Here is a 22835-nt window from a genome sequence, read left to right as displayed (position 1 = left end):
ATGGCACACCTGTGTTTGCCGATGATGTGTATGGCCGCTACCTCTGTGTTTGTCGCAATGGCAAGTTAAGAGAAGTCTTTTTCTAAATCAAATAAATGAATAAAATCCTCCTTGGGAAGCACAATGACTCGGGACAGACTTTCCGATATTGCGATTCTAAACATTTGAAATCGGCGCCGGAGTTACAGATAATATGAAGGACTATGCAAATCAACGCCAGGCGAAAGGGGCTGTTTGGCCATTTTGAAAGGTAAGATGATTTATTGCATATAGTTGTTGTAAGGACTGAAATAGGCGAAATACACAGCTTAAAACCTGAACTCGTTGTATTCCAGTTTGACTTTGTTTTATAGGCCTACATACAGCCAACATTTTGTTGCAAGATACTAGAAAATCGCATGGACGCTATGAGGCTTTATGAGGAAAAGATGCGCACATCGAGGTGTTGCGCACACCCAGAGCCGTTGAAGAGTTACGACACTCATAGACCTCAACGTATTCATTGTGGCGTCTCCCAAACGCATTTGCTGTACAGTTGGTGGAATAACGTCACATGTATTACGGTGAAATAAATGTTTTTGGATTTTAACGAGCAAATTCAGTTGCTGTTATATGTCCCACTAAAATCCATTTCAATAGGTTTGGAACTGGACTCCACGAACCACGTGACCTTACGAGTGTCGTAACTCTTATATGTAACGGAACTGCGCAGACCGATTGTTGTGACATCACAGTACCGCAAGATTAGTCTACTCCATTAATCCGTTTGTTAATAATTTGTTTAATTTAATCTTATTTTAATATAAAAATGCATTTATATATGTCTATACATCTTACAAAACTGAAAATAGAGTCAAAAGAGTGATGCAATTCATGAAGGTCATATTTGTTGAAAATGAAATGAAGAATGACAATACATTTTGTAGAGTGCAACTGGTTTTGTTTGTTTGCTGCGATGGGAAGAATGGAGCGGGGCTCTATATATTGTTTCTTTTTCATGCCCGGATTGGTTGGCATCTTCCTTTTGACGTGATTGATCTCTGGTAAACAGCTATAAATAGTTTTTATGGGAATGATTTATTGTACCTGGCTTCGGTCACTTATGGTGTCCACCTGTACTTGTTTCTCAATGCTTTATCCCAACTATCATCTTCAGGGTGTGCTACCCGCAATGCACCCATTCTTTTTTTTTTCGAGGTTTTATTGTTTGAGAATATTTCAGATATTGGGACCTGAGCAGCTCTTGAGTAAACCAAGTGTGCCCGATTTGGCATGTTGACCAACAGGTGTCTCATGTGCGGACAGCCATGAGAAATAGTCAGTCCCAGAGGGCAATGGGAGTCATTCACCACACACGTCCACACTTCACTGTGCTTAGTGAATCTGAGTGTAATGTGACTGAGGCGTGTTTCGGGTGTGAGAGAGAATTCTAGATGCTGCACAGGTGCATAATAGCAGGCGCTTTGGAGGTATTTTTGTGACATCCACACAAAGCATCCACACAAGACAAATGCAAGTGGTATTGTGTGTGCGAAGTTGTTGTGGTAATCCTAAGGCACAAATAGTACAGCAATGCAATCGTGCCGGCTCTTGAGTCATTTCTTAACAACAGCTGCTGCTAGTGCTCAAAACGATTCTTACATTGATGATGCAATCAGTTTCAACATTAGGTTTATGGTAAAAGTGTAGCACTAAAACCTTTTTTAAAAATTACCACAGTTTTCCAACAAATGTCACGGTTGTGCTATAGATATTCTTTCGAGACTATAATAGGCCTATATTTGTGGTTACTGTTATTTTACAGCATTTCAACCCACACTGGTTGGTTATCAAAGTTAAACCGTGGCTCATTTTTGCCAATGTCAAGATCGGGTTTTCTTCTTGTTTGCACCTTACAATTATTAATGTACCGCTACACTTGGCTCACTTAAATTGGTGAGCTCATTCGGGATATGTCGCCCTTCATGAAGGTGAAGCCACACAAAATGTCGTGCCAAATAGAGTTTTTATTGCTCCTTTTGCCAATTGTATACAGACACATTAAGAGATACAATCGCTAGTTTACACATCAAGAGCTTTACTCTTCGAAGGGAGTAGGGCATAGGGATGATCACTATTAGCTAGCCTATGAGTCACTGTAGTGTAAGTATACCTCCCCAGGGGGCTGGTAACGGTAGTGCATTTTCGCCCTTATTTGAATTTGGTAATAGTAGGCCTAGTTAGAATTAGATTTTTTTTATTTTCTGTGCTGTTCTTTTCTATTTTGTTTCTTTCGTTGAAATGGAATTACAAAGAGTAGATACAATATTTCAGATTTGCAATTTTTTGTTAAATACTACATTAAAAATGGGTTAAATTAAAACTAAACAAGAAAACTCAATGTTATTTTGCAATAAAATGAAGCCTTTCCTTGCAAAAACTCTAAATAAAAAAATAATTTGTTGTCATGTTTTAAGTGTGTAAGTATTAGCTGTATTAGTTTGAGTTTTATTAAAGTAAAAACAACCAACTGCAGTTTGATAGAACTTGCTTGAAATGCACAATCCAAACATGATTTCAGAAATTTCAAGTTGTTTTTTCAAATGAACTCTTCATATAATTTTTTCAGGAAGTCTTCATATAAAATCATTTCTTCTCGACATTGTCAAAACAAAGCTCAACAAAATGTACATAAAAATCATGTTTGCCATATGATTGATGATCATATTTGGAAGGTAATTTCTTCTCTTCAAAGCATCTTCACGTCTTAATCTCACCAATGCACGAGTATCTGCAGCTTCGCCGGTGCTTTCAGAACAGCAAATTGAAACTCACAAATTGCATCAACCCTCAAAACGGCGAAGGTCAAACTGCAAATTGAATCCAATCCCTATGTTTGTCGTGGTGACCTTATTGAGGCCCGATACGTACAATAGAGAGATTCTTCATTATCACACGAGCAGGTGTTGATTATCCTCTGCAGAACAAGCTTTAACAGGCATCTGCCAGCCAGTCACGTTACACCACTGTAGTGCCAACATATGTTCTCATCTGTAGTGTGGCGTGCTGCTGTCTGTTGACTCAACACACTGAATGTGTGCATGGCTCGCGTTGATGGTTACATATTGGCATTTTTTTGTATCACCACCGTACATGCATGTATTTGAACAATTAGGCCTACGCTCCCATTTCGATCATGTCTTTCACGATCACGCTATTGTTGCTTTGGTCATACGAGTCGTCTTATATCGCGGTGGGATCTTCAGTAATATTGTGTGGTATATCAGCCTATCTGCGTAATGAGAGTGACCTTTATTTGATTTATATGGATGGTAATTCTGTCCAATTTCAAAATGTCAAGATGATGTTAATTATTGGGTTAAAATAAGGTGTCATCCTTAAATAAATATTTTTATGCTGGTGTTCTTGTTAGTTAGCGTTTCAAGTGCCATATCCATTGGAACCCCATTGTGTTAGTTCAGATCATCTTCGGTCTTATTATTTTTGTCCCATTTGCAAATGTTGATAATTAGAGACAAGAACCGAAACTTGTTCTTAAAGGGACGGCTCACCCAAAAATAATCATCTCATTCTATACCCGTTTATGACTCTTCTGTGGAACACAAAAGAAGATACTTTGATAAATGTCACCGTGGTTTTGGGTTCATGCAATGACAGTCAATAGGGGCTAATGTCGTTTGGTTGTCAGCATTCTTCAAAATATCTTCTTTGTGTTCTGCAGAAGAAAGTCACACAGGTTTGAAATGAGGATAAAATAATGATAAAACTTGTGAGAGAACTTTTCCCAACCATATTGCTGGTGTCCCAAGTTGATCTTTTTGAGAACATCCAGTAGTTGTGATGATGTCAGTCAGTCTTTTTAACTAGCTAAAGCAAGACCGGTCTAAGTCTACCAGAAAGGGTTTTGAGTTATAAAAACATATGAAATTTGATTTGCCAACACATTTTGTAAATCGCAGCATCAACAAACAGGTAAAAATAAGTACAACGGATCACACTGATGATCGCAGCGATCTGACACGCATTGTACGATGTCAGATACATAAACCAATAACCTCCTCTGCTGTAGCAGCTAAAAAGATGGAAACGAAAAGCATCGTCTCAGCATTCCATGCCGGTCCCCGCATGGCCTGAAGATGAGGCCGTCAACCCTCTGGAGGGAATGATAATATTGAGATCAGGGCAGGTGCGAAATATTGCTGAGATTACATTGAATAATAGAAGAAAAGTGGGCAGATTCACTCCATTTGCTGGAAATAATTGAAGATGGGGAGCTTCTGTCAGCTCGGCACCACGGGGCAGATGTTACAATTAATACTGCTGCTTCAGAAGGTGAGATCTTATTTAAGACCATTGTTTCATGTCACCAAGCCAGATGGAGGCTAATGCAAGTTGTGCACACAATTGTTATAAATTATATATTATAAATGTAAAGTTATAAATATCCTTCTGATTTCTTTATAACTGACCCTTTGCTAAGCTTTGCTCTCCTTACTATTCAAACGTTTATTCGATAAGTTACAAATGCTGTACAGAACATCCTACAGGGATAAGTAAGAGATAGCTGTAAATCGTTTATTTTTAAACTATTAAAATCAGAATCAAGTTTATTGTTTATCAGTTTATTGTGACTTCAAAATCCTCAATTGACTTCATAAAAGGGTTGTCACATCAGTGCTGTAGAAGGACAACTTTTGGTTCCCCAAAGAACAAGCAACCATCAAGGTTCTTCTGATGTTAGGCCTAATTGTTCTTTGTCAGGACAAGGTAAATAAAATATTCCCAATTTAACTAAATGAAATAAATGTAAGAATCCCGACTCGATTCTTAATGTGAGGGCTTCAGAGCGTTTAAAATGATCTGCAACTCGCTTCTCGTCCTGAAGATGTCGCCATTGTCGCTTTTCTTTACGACAGAGAATCATGGTGGATAGGTTGGATAATAGCTTTTTGTGGACCCGATTTAAAACTTTTTTAAATCATTTATCAAGTTTTTAATGTAAATGTATATTTCCGTAATGTATCTAAATTTGAGTTTTTTTGGGTTTTGTTAACCAGCAACAAGTTACCAAAGATATTTAGTCTTGTTTTAGGAAAGAAACTATAAGAATTAAGCAAGTTTATCTTTAAAACAAGCCAAAAATCTGCCAATCTAGCGCAAACTCATTTCAAGATGATTTTTCTTACCCCATTAGCAGTTTTTAGAAACTTACTTAATTCTTTTATTTTCAATCATAAAACCAAGTAACTTGTCAAGTAAATGTATCTTAATATAAGAATACTTTTTTTTACTAGAAACAAGACAGAAATTAAGAAATTATTTTATTTTGCAGTGCTAATATAATTTATTTTATGGAATATTGATAACTAATTGAAATTGTAATGAAATTGAATTGAAACAAAAAATAAATAAGAGTCAAATACCCCAGAGTTTTTATAGTCTGTTCTCTCTCAAATCATTTACTGTCATGATGCTGTAAACATTTTGGGAGAATCTGACGGATATCAAAAAACATTTTCACGAAGGCACAAAGCATGCGTAACAGAGCAAACGCTATGATCAAATATAACTCCAGCTCAACGATTCAAAGAAACTACAGGCTTGACAAGATGCTCTGTTTGGGAAGTATCCCGAGGTAAGAGCAGAATTTCACTCACACTCGCTGAAATAAACTGGCATTGTCAGGCCCTATAAGCTCTTTTTTTGGGAACCCATTAGAGCATCATATGGGAGTATATTGGTTTGTTTAGAATGAGGTCTAAACAGAAATTGAAAGGCTGTTGTGAAGAAGTAAGGAGGCATTATAACACTGTGTGGTTTTGTGATCTGCCTAAGGGTATGTTTGTCCTCTGAAATTCAGAGAAAAGTTGTCTTCAAGTGCTTCTGCTAACTTTGGTAAAGCTGAAGGAGGTGTTAGCCTGGCACAAAATCAATAATCCATTGTTCAAACATTCTTTCACCTGTTATAAATGCAGACCGATGTTGAAAATGACTCTATTGATTTGTTCTGCGTGTTTTCCTTTGGAGTTTGATTGGCGTGCTTCTCATTACGGTTCACACAACAATCTTAATCCCAGACATTTGTGGCAGATCGGACAGTTGCCTTTATTGTTTTTGTAGAAAGGGAATATGCATTTGATTTTCTGGTAACACATTTATCATTAATGAACACATTTATAAATGCATTATGAAGCAGATACAACCGATGAATAAAAAGAGGGATTCTAACGAAATACCTGCCAAATAGTGAGCCATGTTTAACTCGCATGTTATAAATGCTTAATTAATGTATTGATTCATCATTTATTTGACTTATAAACACATTCATTATTATCTTGATGTTGTTTGCAATATAGGCTGTCAGACTGGAAACTGTAGGATGTTGTGTTGTTTTTCTTATACCTGCTCACTATTTGGCAGGAATTTCGTTAGAACCCCCCTTTTTAGTCATGTGGTTATGACTGCTTTATAATGCATTTGTAAATTATTTAAAAATTATCAATAAACACATTTATAAATGCTTCGTAAAGTGTGTACCTTAATGTAAAGTGTTACAGATTTTCAAAAAATAAATTTTTTGGTCAATTGGTCCCAGAAGCAGTTTAGCAGTGGCTCATTTGTACTCAAAACACTGAGCCATAACCCCTTGAAACAAGTAAATTGACGTTTTTCGGATGTTACAAATTGTTTTAAGTATGTAAAGGGTTCTTACATGTCCGGTTAATTTCCTAAATTTACGGATTAAGACTTCGTGGTAACAACAGTGGTCATGAAAAATATTTTGTCCATTAGCCAGACTTAATGTGAATATATCATTGCACTAGATAACAAAATATAAAATGAAAAGATGAAGTAAAACATTTTGTGTGTGATGATAACACACTAAGCTGTAGACTATTAATACATTGTGTTGGAAGTAAATGCAAAAATATTGTAGCTCAGATTTCCATACAATAGAACTCATTTGCATTCGTGTTCTGCAGAAGTAAGAAAGTCTCAAGTTGGAAATGATATGAGTGTCGTTTTTTGGGGTGAAATTGGTTTAAAAAGAATGCAAAGTGACTTGGAAAGGTGTGCTGTCACTGGCTTGCAGACTTGGTTTGATATCCATTTTATCTGATACAAATCTAATGCATGTATTTTTTATGTGATTAGAACGTTGCGTCACATGTAAATGTGACAAAACATTTTGGAATATTACAGTATGTTGCTTTTTATGGATTTGGACGGAAAACAATGATTTGTAATGTCCATGAGATGGCGACGTAACCACAGAGTTGGTTAAAATCACGCCTGAATGTGCATGTTTCTAAATCACAGATTGCCAAATTTAGTCTTGCGGAAGAGCTCAAAATAGCATTAAGGTTTTATGATTTCTGGGAATTTATATATCCCGGTTGTTAAAGACAAATTTGTGTTGTCATTTTGAAATTAGTTAGAATCAAAACGTAATTATATGATGTGTGGTTAAATGTATAGCTCATATACAATATGGCTTAATTAAATTTCGTCTTTCACCTTCTAAACCTTCTGATATATCACATCCATTAATTTATATAAAAATACGGAACATAAAAGAATAAATACGCAAGTACATCAAATCTTTAAAATTGAGTCTTTTGCGCTGTGAAAATGTCACTGTAGGGTGTTAAGTAATTATATATTGCTTTTATACAGTATGTCTTCATTTCACTTATTATTGAAGCTTATTGAAGTAGATCTTTCTCCTTTTGTAACCTTTAGGAGAATGGAAAATGTGTGCATTAATGATTAATGTAATATGGCAAATGAATGAATAAATAAGGAACTGTTAATTCCCTTTTGAAGTTATGTAAGCGATGTTTAGCTTTTAAAGGTGCACTCAGATGAAAGACATCCAGTCCTGGATTAATAAAAGCATCAAGCCTTTAAATTGCAGAATAGACGTTTCAAAGCCAAACACACACACATTATACCATATACTTCCATTATACACACACAACCACGCTCTTCATTTAAACAAATCCAGTTTAATGTCCAGTTTAAAGTTCAAGTGAAAGATTGAGCAAACCAAAGTTTGCTCAGACTTGAGGTTTAGTACACAAATCCTCATGCCCTGAGCCGAGCCGCTATTAAATTCACAGCTCCCCTACGTGCATTCTTGTAAGCTTTTCACCATGTCCCCCAGCAACACTGATCTGAGATCTGGTCTCGGGTTTCCACATCAGATTGGAATTACCATCCAGCTGGGCCGCCCAGGCCTTTTCTGAGGTACACACACTCGGTACAGATCCTGACAGAAAGCCTTATAGTCTTACAGTTATATCCCATCTGACTCGCCTAACACCTTATGTTTGCAGTATAGGATTTATATTTTTTATAAAGCTGCAATGCATTAACGCCTCTGGTTTTCTTTCACCATTTCACAGCCTAGAGAATGAGATGATTTATGGGGTTTAGGTAAAATTTCTTTTTTTCAAACTGAGTGAGTATTGACCTTAGCAGGCATGAATTACAGATTGGGCCAATTGAACTAAAGCCCCTGGGCATTTGATTGTTAGAGGTCTTCAGCTGAGAGACCCGCCGTGACCTGACACCTGGAAACAAGCCACTGCAGCTGTACAGTTGATATACAAACTGGGTATTTTCCGAACGGAAGTGAGCATCCCTATGCCCTCTTCCAGGGCTAGTATCATCTTTACCTGGCACGCCTTAACATTTACCTGGCATTTACCAGTCATTGCCGTCTTATAAAGCGATTTGATCGCTCTGTCCAAGAAACAAAGTGCCTTTTAAGACGTCAAATGTAGGCCTGCTGCTAGTTTCATTTCCAGTAGATTCGCAGTAAAAACGCAAGCCTCGCCCAGTAATTTTCTCCTCTGAAATTCATTTTCACTTGGAAATATGTAAAGTAAAAATTATCGCAACTTCCGGTTCACGGGACTTCAGATCATATGTATCACTATGATATTAATACCAATTAAAATATTGTACTTCTATTTGCTTCAATTGCGTCGCGAGAACTCACGTCCAAGTTCACGTGATCACAATCGGAACTCACTTCCTTGAAATGACCATGGCATGTAGGGATGCTCCGATCCGATATTCGTATCGGGTATCGGCGTCGATACGTAATAAAATTCTAGATCGGGTATCGGTGCAATTTGTCACCGATACCCGATCTGACATAAAATTTGTGCTAGGCGATGTAAAAGTTCATGGAGACACCGGCGCTTAAACTCTCTTGTGGCTGTGCTTTGCGCAACGTGTGACATCATACGCTAGCAACGTGCGACATCATACGCTAGCAACGTGCTCTGTACGTAGTGTACGTAAACAAGTGAACATAGCAGCGAACAGCATGGAGCGAGCGCTTTCATTGTTATGGATGGGCAACCGCTGTCCGTCGTTGCGAATAATGGCTTCAGACTCCTTATAAACCACCTGGAGCCGCAGTACGACACGCCAAAGCGTAAATATTTATCTGATATATATCTCTACCTGAACTGTACCGAAAAGTCTGCAAACACAAATCTGAAAAAATTAAAGATGTCAATGCGGTGAGTTTTACAACAGATATCTGGAGCTGCGACGTGTCCACCGTGTCGCTTTTAAGTTTAACCGCACACTGGTTGGATGAGAATTTTGTGCCACAAAATGCCAAGTTAAATGCAACAAACATGTGCAGTTTTACTAAGCTAGGGAAGCTAGCGTTTTATTCATCTGTTTCTGTGTTGGATGTTAAATTTTATTTTCTCTAAACTTTAGTTGAGTTAAGTGGACTTTGCTTTAGTGACTAAAGCATTAAAAAGATCTGATTCATGTTATTTTAAATATATCTAAAGCAGTAAAGCTATTACTTTTTTTGCTCAATTTCAGCTGCTTTATTGCGAATTGATTTTTAAATTATTTTTGCACTTTCTAAAAAATTATTAAGAGATTTTCTTTCCATTTATTTATACCCGTTTATCAAGCTAGTGAAGCTGTTGTTATATTCAGCTGCTTAATCTGCACTTTAATTTTGAATGTCTTTTGTCCAAAGATAGTGAACACTTTTGTTTTATTTTTCATTTGTTTTGCACCGGTGCTGGTTCAATAAACTATTTACTAAATTTGTGAATCATTAGTTTGTTATTTAGTTTTACGGGGTCAGGAAATTTATGTTAAGTCGAGCCTGATGTCTTGCACAGCAATGCACATAGTTTATTAAGTAATTGTGCACTTTAAAATTTTTACCTTAGTATCGGATCGGTACTCGGTATCGGCCAATACTGAATCTCAGGTATCGGAATCGGTATCGGAAGCAAAAAAGGTGGATCGGAGCATCCCTAAATGTACCCTTCACTAATGGACTTCTGAAAGAGCCCTTCGGGAAGGGATTCAGGTTTTAGCTTTCGTTTGGAGCTCCAAATGGCGTCCCCTTCAAGGGCGCATCAATGAAAAAAAATGCCCACTGACTGAACTTCTGCCAGTTACTGCTGTAACTGAAAAATGAAAATCATGTAGAAAAATTTGTTTTTGGCCTCCTGTAGGCACCGACTGGACACCTATAGCTTAGTACTATCACTTGAAGCCTACACATCATTGTTTGCTTTTGCAGTGTTTTTAACCTCATTCAATTGCATCTTTGAGACTTCATATGATGCACCTGCTACTTTGTTTCTCATATTAACAATGCAGTTTCTTTTAATTAGGCATTATGTCTGAACTGAAGACAAGATGGGCTTCCAAAGAGTCTCTTTGGGAACATAATCCATCTTTAGCGTTAGTCAGAGTGGACATCATATTAAATTTGATGGGAATAAATGAAAGTTTCTGAGGGTAGACAAACAATCTGCCTTAATGTCTTGGGTCCAAATTCTTTACAACCCACCAATGGAAAGCTTTTTGTAAAGGTTTCAGCTAAAACATCACCAATCGACTTTAAAGTGTTAGTTTTACATTAATATTAATCACTTACTTTTTATGATGTACACCTGGCTTTCGCATAAAAAAATGAAAACATTACACATGTTGTAGCTTTTTGGGTACATTATATTAAAGGTAAAATTTCATGTTAATGAGGAGTGTACGTTTAAAGGTCCACAATATTGTAGGTAAAGGGACAAGGTCTGGGTAACCTTTACCTCTTTGTATTGCCAAGTGCCACTCGAGGGCATATGAGCGACAGGTAAAGCAACTTATCACATTTTGTTTTGAGCTATGTCATATTTAGAGGTGTGGAAATGTCCCATCAGTAACAGACCGGTGTGCATTTACGAACGTCCCCCAAGTTAACAACAACGTTTGAGTTCATGCCATGAACCTTGCATACTTTTAGGAATTCAGTGTTTACGACAGCTTAGTTTTTCGATCAGACAGCTTTTTGTTTCCAGTTGGACTGTAAAATAACGCAACACCCTGTTGAATTCAACCAATTAAAGGACGACTTTGAATCTGCCGCAGTGTTTCCACTTAAGCCCACAATGTTTATGATTTAGAATGGGTGTAAAACAGCTTTTTCCTAAGGCGTTTATCAGACGTTTTCCTGATCTTCAACAGACAGTTTATACTTACACTTGTATTTATGTATATCGTTGGTGTTAAAAGTTGTGGAATTTATCATCAGTCAACTTTTCGCTTAATGCCAATAAATGCTCCAGTTGTTCCTAACTTAGACGTGCCAGCTGTGACAAGTCATTAGTGCACTACGGGGGTCTGGGATGGGATCGCTTAGGTCTCTGCGGTGACTCCCACCTCAGCTAGCTTTAATCATGTCATGTGCTTTCTGGCCCTTTTAAGCAGGTGTGCAGGGAATTCTAGTCTGTCTGTCATAACAGATAACAGCTATGCATTCTGTGTGCTTGTCATGGCAGTCATTCACACTACCAGTCAACTGTATTTAGAAAAATATCTTTGTGAATTACGGTTGAAGCTACTTCTGTGTATTGCATAATTCAAACATAAATTTACTTGCTCTGACATTCAGATTACAGGATGTGATATCATCGTACCAATTCCGGATTTTGACAGAATCTTCATAGAACATCCATTGGTTGACAGAACATCCTGGGCAAGACAGTGACGGCTGGATACGTTTTATAATAGCAACCTAAATTTGTGTTTTGAGGGGCGATACACATTTCGTGTCTAAAACCGCACAGAAAACGTGAGCCGAAAAACATGGACATATTACGACCCGAGGTAGTCGTGACATATTTTACCGGGAGATGTTGGGTCCTGACAAACAAAAAAAAAACACAGCCACAACAAAAATACAACGAAGGGTGATTTACTAACAGAAGCCAGGTGCTAGGAGAGTAGAGATAATTATATTGAATTATATTTACAGTATTTGAAACGAAAGAAAACGGCACACACAGAGGGAAAGAAAGGACGCAAGCGGTGCAAAAGGAAAGAAATAAACAAAACATACCCTAACTAAACTACTCAATCAAAGCAAACATAAAACGTACAGCGGGTGGCACACACTCCTTACCTAGTGTTTTGAACAAATCATGTTATGTATGTCAGGTGTTGTCCTTACCTGTCCACTAGTGCTGGGTATCGATTCTGTCAACGATCTGATGTTCCGATTCGATTCGATGAATATAGATTTAATACAGATCATATAGATATATAAATATAGATTTAAAAAACTGTTAATATCACATTACTATGGTGAATTAAAATTAAAAGGAAGAGCCACAAACCTGTTTATTTAACTTTAAACACACTTGGGTATATTGAAACAGAACAGGTTATTTCACATTTAAGATACAGTATAGCAAACAAATTTAGCTGTAAAGAGGGACTGCAATCATATGAACCGCTACCTTTTATGTGAAAGGTGATTGTTCTACACCTACAACACACCCGCATCCGCCATGTTAATGAGGCAATGAATGAACAATAAGCGCCATGTAGTAACATCCACCCGTTGTAAAAAGAAAAGTAACATCTAGTGGATAGTTGTTGCAATAACATTCACGTCAAGGAATGTTCAATGCGTGCCGTAATGTATATGAAAAAAATAGATTTACAGCTTTTGAGAATCGATATTGAATTGACCGCATTTAAAAAAACTATTAATTGATTTTTCGATTTTTTTTTTTTTTCTCGCCCAGCCCAGCTGTCCACTTCTAAATCAAGACTTAACGAAAACATACAAATCGCAAAAAAGCTAACGGGAGGAAAATGGCGGGAGGATTTTTAAACCAGAGAGCAACAGGATTGGCGATTTGTAGTAATGCTGTCATCAGAGATTCCCTAGGCCGGACCATTGGCGAGAGGTTCTGGAAAAAACGGTACGGATGCTGGACAGAGAAACCAAGAGAGAGACAGAGAACATACAAAACGCATGCACAGTAACGTAACCGGATACAAAACCACTGTGACATTTCTCAAAATATATTTTGTGTTCCAGAGAAAGAGTCCTACTGTATTCAGGGTTTGAACAACATGAGGGTAAATAAATGATACCAGAATTTTTATTTTGGGTGTTTCCTCCTCACACAAACCCCATCACTGTGAATTCATTGGCCTGTTAATGCTTCTCCTGCGAATACTCAAGATAAGATCATCTCGAGATTATACTCAAAAATAGTCTTTTGTGTGGTCATGTTACCGGTCACTTGTTGTCGGACATCAAAAAATGTAGAAATATTATAAGGGTTTTTGTAATATTGCGAGGGTGTTTTGTCACTCCATTCACAGCCGTTTTAATATTATTCACACAAGACGGATGATGATACTAGGTGCAAACATGGCCACAGATGTCTCGCATCATTAATTGAGGAAAGTTCCAGCGATTTATCTGAACTTCAATTTCTCTTCTCGCTTGACTGTATTTCAAAGAGGGAAAAGACCGTCGTACATCTGTTATTCTCCAGTGCATTGAATCCATTTAGCGAGACAAACCGTAGCCCTGTCTGGCTTTTCACTGGATTAAACACATTCTCGCAAATAAGGGGCGTGATTTTGAGCAGAAAAAATACAATTATTCACACGGTCAGGTCTTTGTGTAACACCTGCACATTCTAAAAGGCGCAGGTAGCTTCACACCTGTATGAAGATGCGAAAATGATGCCGTCTGAATAGAATTGTAACCCAAGCTTGCCGCTAGCAGAAAAAATGATACGCTTCCAAATCGTTAAACGAAAAGTTAAACTTCAGAAACATTGCTGAAGCAGCCATCTGGTCGGACCAGAAACAGACTTACTATAATTACTGCCGTGAGACGGTAATGGGGCCTGCTTTTCCCACAACCGCCCACAAAAAACTGCTCATCCTTTCCTTGTTCTGAATTTCTCGAAATTACAACATACCCACATGAGATTCAAGCTGTTTTATTGCTGCTTCTATGGTACACCTACACACTCAACCCACGCTTTTACTCAAGCGGTGAGAAATTGTAGCTCTGACGCTCGTTTCGCCAACCCTTCCAGTTTAATGCTTCCTCTTCGCACCTGACACCTGAAACGCATACAGCCTGAAAAAGAGTTCGGCTTCGTCTGGAATAAAAAACACCTTTGAGATTTTGAGCCACGTTTGTTTGGTTTGCGTAACGCACAAGATGGTGCAAGAAGGCAGCATAGATTCAGTTTCTACTTATGATATCACACAATCCTTTATGTGCAAAAATTTGCCATACAATTGGTTACAAATGTCTTCTGTAGTGAGAGTTTACATGAGAGAGACACATGCGAGAGAATGCAACTCATATTTTGAGCTTATTTATCGATTGATATGTCTGGTATAATTAGCCAGCTAACAGTGAACATTATCTAAAAGGTCTCTCAAAGTTTAAAAACGTTGCAGTAAAGTAAAAAAGTGTTTTATCTACATTTAACTTCTTTTAAACATTCTAAAAATGACAAAGCGCAATGGGCATTTCAATTCTTGTCTCGAGGTCTTTTGGTGGTCCCGTTACCCTCGCTCCACCACATACTTTGTTGTTTTCAAATTCTCCTGTATTGAAGACAAAAACAAAACACAAACACAAAAAAGTTCTTACTTTGTAAGTGGAATGTTTAAAAGCAATCAGAAAAAACGCTTTCGTAACGTAATTGCAACGTTAGCAGAATGTTTTTGTCACATATCTTTGTTAGCAGGGTATAAACAGACAGCCCACTGAAGTTCAAATATGGCGAAGCGGCAATAATGGTGAATATCATTTGTTCTCACAAGTTCTGATGTTGATCGACACAGGCGCAACAGTTTTGGACACATGGGCCACGTCCCCGCCCTGACTCTGGCTAGTTCTGAAAATACAGAACGGATGGAGATGGAGATCTATAGAGATTTGTTCTGACATCCGCAGGATCTGTTTGATTTGTCATGCATTAATGTAAATGCTGGCAGAATGCCACTGGGGGGAAAAATTATGCCAGGCTAGGTACGTTGAAAAATGTTCGGGAGTACTTTTTTGCTGATATGTGGAGAGAAGAAACTCGAATAATGAATAAATAAATAAATGAATAAACCGAGGAGGTCATCCAAATTTAATCCCAAGTCATTTTTTTGATCTCTTAAGGCACCTGAATCAGCATCAAGTGGGAATGTGATGCTTCGTCCGATTAAGGTCCTTGAGGAGAATGATGATTGGCCGACAGCCAAACAAACATCAGGAGTGGGTCCGGGGGCCTTGTTGATGGACTCCAGGTCAGGGACAAATCCACCGGTGGAACGGACAGGCGAAGAAAGTGTCCTCTATCCGTCTACAGGATACAGTAGATGTTAATTTGTGGGCCTGATTCATTTGCAGTTAAGGGTGATCTCTATCAAAGATTTATCTGCAGTTTGATGTGTGGAATTTCCCAGTCTTCAGTTCTGTCTCTTCATAGCCAGAATCACATGAATTGCCACCAGCACATTAAACCCTCAGATTTACATTGATGACCCATATCCAAAGAGCTGTTTAGAACAGAGAGACAGAGGCTATTTTGAAACGGGCTGGTAAAAGTTCACCTGGAACAACCTAGCAACCGAGCAACTGCATAGAAACATCCTTAAAAAAACACTCATACTGTACACCATAGCAACTGCATAGCAATGCACTGGCACACACCCCATAGTGCTTCTGTATATCAAGCACCACTCACATTCTGTTAATCCACACAGATTAATAAATCTAGTTGCAGAGATATTGCAAGGAATTTGCTATTTACATAATCCATATATCCTTTGTTTATACCTCCTCTTCTCAACGGCCAGATTGGCCCATTGATGCTTAGCAACAACCTCAAACTTCTAGCCGCTTTGAAAAAAAGAAGATAGTTTGGCCCCTTCCGCACGGTTTTAGATGCGAAATGTGAATCGCCCCTAACAATATACTTAACAATATACAGTCAGAATAAAGCACTATAACAAATATATTGCTAAATATGAACTTAAATACTTAATGCAATAAAAGTGGATAAAAAAGAATCCAGAAAGCATTTTTAAAAGTATTTTTTCAAAAATTATATATATCAGTTTTCAGAAATGATCTACTTTGACAAATGTTCGCCACATTGTCACAAACTCGTCATTAAGAAGAATGCGGTGCGCGTGCAGCATTCTGAAAAGTTGAAATATATAAATATGAACACAGTACGTCTGGAAATATGCACATGGTTACCATGCGGCTGTGCGAAAGAACATACAGTATAGCCGAAATCATAGCTTTTTATGGCGAGTTGTTAGATGTCGCGGAGTCATGAACCGAAAATGTCAAAGAGAAAGGCTTTAAAATACCCTCGCGGTTGTCTTAAATCTTAAAAGGCAAGAGTTGTTTTTACACGTATTTGGTGAATTTTATATTGATATAATGTTGATCAGTAACTGCCTTACTTTACCAATATTTAGCCTTCATTATTAGATAATCCACAGTGGTTTTACATGCATTGCAAAATGTTCACATACACACAAATATTATGATGTCGTAAACATAGGCTAAAGAAGTATACTTATATTACCTGTTAATACCGTTTACTGTAACACATTAAACTCTTACATAAGAACGTGAGTCGCGAGGTGCTCTTTTTACTAAGTTTAACAAATTGACAAATTACTCTTATAATATAATCATTGACAAAGACTGCCCTTTTATTCTTCGAATAAATATTCTTCGAAATATTTGAGAGTTGCACTTATATTATATTGTAGAAAGTTCTTATATTTTCTCTTAAGAACCGTTTAGTGAATTATGGAATAATCTGATAGAACTGACTGCAGTCTTTAGTTTGGGCTCAAAGTATTGTTACTTTTTCATATCTCCTAATTACAGACTCTGGGTATTAATTGCTTTTATCCTTAATGTCCACCCACTCCATTTTTGTACTGGTAGGGGTTTTGATGACTCTTTGCTGAATTGTTGTAACAATGTGAAGTAGTAGAGTTTGTGAGTCTTATCGAATACCAGCATGCTTTTCAACATGATCCTCCTTCAGACCTTCATTATTATTTATAGTTTAATGTTCAAATGATTTATTTAGCAAATGTTTAGCTCCTTAGAGCATGTTAATGAAATAAAACATGTTGATTTTTTGATATTACTTGAACTTAAAAGATGCAATCTGTTTCACAATGGCATGTCATGCAGGGTGTTCCATTGCACCACAAAGGGCTCGATCTTAACAACTGCATTTGCAATGAATCTATAATGTAGCACCCACACATGCACAGTGCTGTCAATAGTGCAATGGCCCACTTTTTTTCAGAAGTATTATTTTCCAAAAGTTCTTTTCTCCATAAGAGTTTAGAAAGAATTGAGTTCTCAGCCTTGAACCGAACCCACTCAGTCGGAGATGAATCGCACCATTCAAGCTTTGATTTAAAGAAAAATAGTTTGAAAGACAAAGGTAAAAGACCTTGTGTCCTTAAAGTCCAACACTTCTTCGCATCTAGCGTCATGTAATGAAATGCAAAATCATTACCGACCCAATGGTACCTTTTATGAAACGATTCGCAATGCAGCACCACGGGGCCCGGTGATCCTCTCCGTCGCACAGGAAGCCGGCTTTCACCCGGGGCATCGAGGTCTGTTCAGAAGCCATTCATTTCCTCAGTCATTAGCGTAATGGAAGAATGTCCCGCTGCGATGATCTACAAAAGTCAGATAGGTAGACGTACGGCACACAGGGAGAACATTCCACTTGATTTGAGATGAAGAATACTTGCAAAAGCACACGACGTGCTCAGCGAGATCATAATTAAAGCATCCGCCTTTATGAAATCGCATTTCGGAGTCTAATTAGCAGTATCAATGTTGGTCCGTTCATAAGTGCATGTTTGTATGATAATGAAGAATGACTGGTCTGAATGCTCGATGAGCCCTGTGGTATGGGCAATTAAAAGTTCGACTGTTCATATCGAAATGCAATGAGACCAGCTACACAAAGTTCAGGATATAAGCATTTATAACTCATAAATGACACAAACAGGCCCGTGCTCTGACAGTGCAATTACGAACTCTCTTTAGCGAAGCAGGGGTCTGAATGGAAGGATAATCTCCCTCATTATTTTATTTCTGTTTTCGACGCACAGATGTTCCGGGATAATGCGTTCTCCAGCGTGCAGGTGGCTTAACAGCTTTCTTCTGCAGCGCCTTTTCGTGATAAGCGCTTCATATATTCAGATGCAATTATGCGCCTATAAACAAACGTCTTAATATTTGCATTGCAACGATGAATCTTTTCGAACGTTGACCCGGGTATTTTTGGTTGTAAGCCTAGAGCTTGGAGTTTTTTCTTGCTATGTTTTGTTTTAATTGCCAACAATTATCCACTTTTAGTACTGCTTAACTAGGCAAGCGATTGCTCACTTTTGGTACTGAAATGAACTCAAATCATGTGGCTTGTTGTGTAGAGGGTTGGTTCATTTCAGAGGCATCAGAGTTGTGATTTGTTCACCTGGTAGATGGTATGTGACCCTGGACTAGGGCTGCTGGATTATGAAACAAATCATAATCGCGATTATTTGGGCCAATGTTTTGAACCCCATTATTTAACACGATTACTCATTAAACTTTAAAAAAGATTTGTTTATAAACTCTGAATTTAACTGAAAAATGCATGTAAAGAAACTTCATTGCTGAACCACTGTAAAGGAAAGGGTACGCTGTGGATTTATACTACAAGAAAAGAGAGGATCCTTGCAAAATTGAATGCACCACAATAATCGTTTACCTCGATTATTTTGCTTTTGTAATTGATGAAGGCAAAAATTTACGATTACGATACATTTTTGATGAATTGCACAGCCCTACCCTAGACCGCAAAACCATTCATAAGGTTTCTTTTTATTGAGATTTGTACATCGTCTGGAAGCTGAAAAAAACAAACATTTCATTGAGCTATGGTTTGTTGGGATATGACAATATTTGGCGGAGATAAAACTATTTTAAACTGGAATCTAAGGCTGCAAAGAAATCTAAATATTGAGAAAATCGCCTTTAAAGTTCTCCAGCACAGGTGCTGTAGCAGGCCGTTGCTAAGAAGAAACTGGCCTGACGTAGTGGAGTGTAGATGAACCCGAAAACTGATATTCTAAGTTTAACACAGATCGGGCATCAGCGAGCGATGTTTGTAGGTGTATTTTTGTGCCATTTTTGTAAGCGATTTTCCATTTCATGCAATATTATCTTTACTTAATACCCTAATTATCTTTGGCACATATGTATTTGGATGATATGTATACGTTGGCATTGTATTTGTACTCTGATGTCTGTCTGTGAGATGTCAATGATATATATTCCATTGGGTATGTTAAAGGCTCTTTGGTATCAAGGTTACTGTAGTTATCTTGTAGTAACCAAAATTAGACATGATGTTGAGACTGGTCTTAAGACCATTTTGTGATGGTATTGGTCTTGAATTGCATTGGGATATGGGTTTTGTCTTGGTCTCAGACTAAGAATTCAGATCTTTTTAAGACTAGCTATGACCACAACTGCAGAAATATTACTTAATGTCCTTGCTTGTCTAAGTTATTAATTTACATCTTAATTGCATTTACATTTACATTTATTCATTTGGCAGACGCTTTTATCCAAAGCGACTTACAAGCGTTTTTTTTTACAGTGGCACATTACTGCAGATCAATCAGCCCAACGCTCTAACCATTAGGCCACAGCTTATCTGCTTTCTAGGGTATATCCGGCTTATGAAATCAGAAAAATAGTAGTGTTGGGCTTTAGTTTGCTTTTCCCGTTTTGATTGGTTCGTTGTAAATTGGGCGTTGCTAACAAAATGGAGGCAGGTTGAAATGGCAGTTTACAGTCCGTTGTAGAGGGGAGGGCTAAAAATTATATTGAACAGTCAGTACAGTCCTAACCCCTTTTTTTGCTTATGTCATGTAGGCATGGACTGGTATGATATTCTGACGGTATGATAACCTTGCACAAACCTATCACGTTTTGAAGGTATCATGGTATTACTATTGCGTCTCAAAAATGTGTTATTTCTAAATAAACTTTTTTCAACTTTACACAATATATTTTATTAAATATTTGAGTTTACGTCAAGCTCCCTTTTCACAGCAAACCAATGACAGAGACCTGTCCTTTCCAAATCAACATGCGATGAATGTGATTGGTGGAGAATATCCAAGCTCGAAAAAATTAAATGGCGGCCAAAACTCCATTGAAGAATAGTGTTATATAAATATAAGTTTCTTTTTCAACTTTTGAATGCATTTCTAGCGAGAAATTTGTATTGAAGTTTTTAATGTGATTAGTTATTGCAAATACGCTCTATGTCAACACTTCCCAAAGTCACGTAAAATGCTTATGCATATCAGTTTTTACCGACTTCTACAGGTAAAGCGCGTAGATCTGGTACAACTCCGCGAGCGTGTGCTTTTCCTTTGCCGATGAAGTTCGTCGTCTTAGCACATTCTACCGACCAACCAAAACTGCGTTTCCAAAACTATTTCACTGTTACAGACTGCCTGGGTATATGAAAATGGATGTAGTTTGTCTGTAAATATTTGCATAGTTTGAATGAATACAATCCCGCAAAATAATGGATTGTGAAGTTGTTAAGCTCACTGAATACATTCCTGGCCAAATAGTTGGTGAAATCCTATCTGGTTATCTTTGTGGAGGAGGGGATCCCCTCTAAGCTTAACATTCTTTGTTTTACAACGCTGTACCTTATTGGTCATCTTGTGAATCCCTGGACATATGAAACATTCCAGATGTCTTTTTGGTACCATATATAAATACTTGTAGCTCCTAAAATAAATGAGTTCAAAAGCTTGATGCCTCTCTGTATCTTGTTTTTGTGCTCCCAGATCTGCAGAAGAATTCTCTTACAACATCCAACATTCCAACCTATTTATGATTTGAGATTTTAATGGTGATCCAAAACACAGAAAGTGTTAATGAGATTTAGTGTTCGAAAGGAACCTGAAGTATATAATGTGGTCAGCCGTTATAGATCGGGGTATTTTATAATGGTTTAAGATGAAACAGTCCATTAGAGGAATAGTTCTCTTAAAATTTTGTATTTAATTGAAATAAAAGTCCTTAGTGGTGTAAATGGATAGCTGTGTCATGCATTCTGTTCGTGAAGCACAATGTTCGCGAAGTTCAGCTATGTTGTTTGTTCGCTGGATTTGGGTGATGAATGTTATATAATCGGTGGATATAACGCTAGGTTTGGAGATCGTTTTAAACTGATAAATGGAGCGGTGGTCCCAGCGCTAAAAGATGCTGGACATCAACAACACGCGGTGAGTGAAACTGTCTGTGTTTTCTTGGCAATGTGTGCGCACGTGCTTTAGTTCCGACCCCTCTCACATGCGTCACATTGCTGAACGCAAACGAAGATATTTTGAAGAACGTTTGTAACCAAACAAAATTGCCCCCATTGTACGCACACAAAACCATTGAAGCATTTTTCTAAATATCATCTTTTGTGTCCCATAGAAGAGTATGTAAAGGTTTGAAATGACATTAAGACAAATAAATGGGTGAACTGTTCCTTTGACATAAAACTAATACTAATACCATTCATTGGCAATGCAGAAATGTGTCTCTTGTGTGAAGATAAATCTTTGCCCTTCTTGACCTGCGAATGGACAGATTTGTGCCCATTCTCTTGTCACAAATTGAGACAGGCCAGGATTGATAGAGAATTCTGTCTGTAATGCAAAAGCAATGATGTGCAAAATCAGCTTGATCTTTGCTGCAAAACACAGCGTTGACACAATAGTACTTGGAATCAAATCAACAACCTCTACACATTCTCCTTTTTCGCCTCGTTTCATAGCCACGATGGGAAAATTACAGATATGATTTCAAGACATAAGTGGTTCTCAACTGGTGGATCACGGCCCAAAAGGGCACATGGCTGTTCTCATTGAATCGTGGATCGCATGGAAAACACAATGCTAAATGAAGTAATAAGATGTGACTTTTGGGCTTATGATGAAGGAGGGGTAAATCTTTCCAATATCTTTTGTTTTTGACGTCAAAGATTCATCTGCCACAGTGCAAGTTTGCCAGATTGGGCTGACGCCAATGTGAACAGGTTGCATGACGTGCCTTCACCATTGAAGACAATGAGCAAAATGACGCAGTGTAAAACAAATACAGACGGTTGAATCTGGGTGTATTTCAGTGATGGTAAACAATTATTGTGCCAGCTACAGTTAATTTTGCATGATGCTAGTCCTGCAGGTCATGTTAGCCTTAAATCAAATCCAGTAGAAAATCTTGAGTTGAGGTTTTATATTAAAATCGGCCTTTCTGTAATTCTTTATAATTGATTTCTCTTCTTGATAGCCGGCTGTCTTTAATTTATTGCGTTTTGCATATTGCATTTCTATCCGAGCGCCGCTTCATTTCTCAAGACGTTTAACATGCTGCGACACATTCTGCTTCTTCAGTA

At 37.7% G+C, this 22835-nt stretch overlaps 1 long non-coding RNA gene across 2 annotated transcripts in view; it reads left to right on the top strand.

Annotated features, from left to right (window-relative positions):
- The window catches only part of LOC306902704, a 202514-nt gene continuing 179679 nt past the window's right edge, over positions 1 to 22835 (top strand). For both annotated transcript variants that reach the window (XR_013787467.1, XR_013787468.1), the window contains exon 1: positions 1 to 250. This is a non-coding gene — a long non-coding RNA (uncharacterized lncRNA). The remainder of the gene's footprint in view (positions 251 to 22835) is intronic.

This window comes from Barbatula barbatula (genome assembly GCF_947034865.1).
Source record: "Barbatula barbatula genome assembly, chromosome: 13".
Taxonomy (NCBI): domain Eukaryota; kingdom Metazoa; phylum Chordata; class Actinopteri; order Cypriniformes; family Nemacheilidae; genus Barbatula; species Barbatula barbatula.
This window is presented reverse-complemented; position numbering and strand designations above follow the sequence as displayed.